Raw genomic sequence first — 2,500 nt, 5'->3', positions numbered from 1 at the left:
CTGACCCAGGGTGAAAAAGGCAATGATGATGATGATGATGTTTTGGACAGAAGGTGCGTAAGTTTATGAAATTTCATTGCACCACACCTCACTTTTGAAGGTTATCTATAGGTAGTATGCGCTTGGCTAAGAAGCTCACAACAATACCATCCGGAAGTATAACGGCCCAATACACAAAACTCTGTAACCATGAACTTTTATAGTCTGGATAATACCGTTTAGTGAGAATTACTCATAAACTTGGACGGAAAAAAAAACCCAAAAAACCCCACAAAGACCAAAAAAAAAAACAAAAAAAACACAATAACAAAGACCAGAGGGACGTCAACTTCGTTCTATCTATTAAATTATAAATAAAAATAGAAATAGTTAATGATGTTCAAAATCTGGGGGGACTAAATTAAATGTTTTGCTGGTCGGCATGTATTGAAGATAGATAGGAGGAATTCATGGGAAAAGATAGATAGGAGGAATTCATGGGAAAAGATAGATAGGAGGAATTCATGGGAAAAGATAGATAGGAGGAATTCATGGGAAAAGATAGATAGGAGGAATTCATGGGAAAAGATAGATAGGAGGAATTCATGGGAAAAGATAGATTGGAGGAATTCTGGGAAAAGATAGATAGGAGGAATTCATGGGAAAAGATAGATAGGAGAATTCATGGGAATGATCGCCGTCGGATGATAGGTTCATGCGAACTCTCCGACTTTGTTCACAAAACGATCCAGATGCTGATTTGAATAAATTTACAGTAAATCGGTTTTTTGTGTGGCATGTAGTGAAAATAGATAGTTACATGGTGTGTAGTGTGATTTATGGTGTAAGTAGATTGTGAGGATGTTGGGTGATGTGTGAGGATTCTGGGAGTGTGTGAGTGTTTGGGTGTGGTGATGATAGGCTGTGTCGCTGCTGTGTGTGGTGTGTGTGGTGTGTGTGAGTGTGTGTGGGTGTGTGTGAGTGTGTGTGAGTGTGTGTGAGTGTGTGTGAGTGTGTGTGAGTGTGTGTGGGTGTGTGTGGGTGTGTGTGAGTGTGTGTGGGTGTGTGTGGGTGTGTGTGAGTGTGTGTGGGTGTGTGTGGGTGTGTGTGGGTGTGTGTGGGTGTGTGTGAGTGTGTGTGGGTGTGTGTGGGTGTGTGTGAGTGTGTGTGAGTGTGTGTGGGTGTGTGTGGGTGTGTGTGAGTGTGTGTGGGTGTGTGTGGGTGTGTGTGGGTGTTTGTGGGTGTTTGTTTGATATGTTTTCCAGTGCGAAATCGATACCCCAAGAATAATGGTTATCAGTCCTCGAAGAAATAATATACTCGTTCATAATGGGTAACTAAAATTGTACATAAGAGTGGGGGGGGGGGAAGAGAGAGAGAGAGAGAGAGAGAGAGAGAGAGAGAGAGAGAGAGAGAGAGAGAGAGAGAGGGAGAGAGAGAGAGAGAGATACGTTGAAAATGATTATTGATTTGGTTAAAAACTATTTCAATTTTCATTTCAGGAATGCACAGAATCCAATTTCCTATTAGGTCATGCATACTCTTAGAGGTCCCCCCCCCCCTTCATTTACTCATTTATTTCAATCAGACAGGGAGACATCAATGTAACTGGTCGTGTCAAAACGGTATTATGTCGAGATCTATGTGTGCTTATTTGCAGATCTGATTACCCAACATTGTTATGGGCTGGTTGTTCCAATGGAAATTTGCCCAAACCAACGCAAAATATACTACGACAATGTCAAATCAAGCCCATAAAGCGTTCGGTTATCAGACCTGAAAATATGTGCACGTCGGTCGAGATGAATCTGTTGTATATCATACCATTCTTACACTCTGGTCTTTTGCAATTCCGGATGTTCCCAACCGCTGTACGAATTTGCGAGTGCGCGTTGGGAACAAAGTTCGAATTCCAAAACGCAAGAGTGTAAGAAACCATTCATTCTACCCCTCAATCAATCCGATTTCGTCATCTTTAAATAAAAGACATGTTGAAAGACACTTTTAAAATATTTCTTTTTCAAGAATCACATTTTTAGTGAAATTTAACGATTTATAATCCGAAGTCACAAACTATTATTGAAAACATGATATCATTACGCGTTACTATTAATTTAGGGAGAGGAGTGGAATAATAATGAAAAATAATAAGGAATGCGCTCAAGATTAAGATAACCCGCCGTGAAATCACTGACTTCAGGGTTCGGTAACTCAGACTAAAAGATCGCTAATAAACGATTTAACTAGTGCATCAATGTGAACTTTTCATTAAAATAAGTTTATTGGTTATATTTTTATTTTATAAAAGTATTATAGCATATTGAAAAGTGATTTCTCAAATATATCTAATTAGTGATATCTCATTCACCAAAAGATAGATTTCCTCACTTGATTAGAGAGACGCATGTTGACGTTCTCTCTGTAAGGGAATGTGTCCACGAAAACAAGCAAGAGCACTTACCGTTTTGGATGGCCAGATAGCTCAGTGCCAGTGAATGCACTTGCTAACCCCTTCCTCCTC

General features: G+C 39.8%; 1 protein-coding gene across 1 annotated transcript in view; it reads right to left on the bottom strand.

The window, feature by feature from the left end:
* LOC144968944 (uncharacterized) overlaps window positions 1-2,500 on the bottom strand; it is a 93,792-nt gene that overhangs the window by 3,863 nt on the left and 87,429 nt on the right. The gene's annotated exons all lie outside the window — the stretch shown is intronic.

Source organism: Berghia stephanieae, chromosome 3 (genome assembly GCF_034508935.2).
Source record: "Berghia stephanieae isolate SIO BIC M18660-M18661 chromosome 3, UCSD_Bste_1.3, whole genome shotgun sequence".
NCBI lineage: Eukaryota > Metazoa > Mollusca > Gastropoda > Nudibranchia > Aeolidiidae > Berghia > Berghia stephanieae.
The sequence above is the reverse complement of the archived record's forward strand: the minus strand, read 5'-3'. Positions and strand labels throughout refer to the sequence as shown.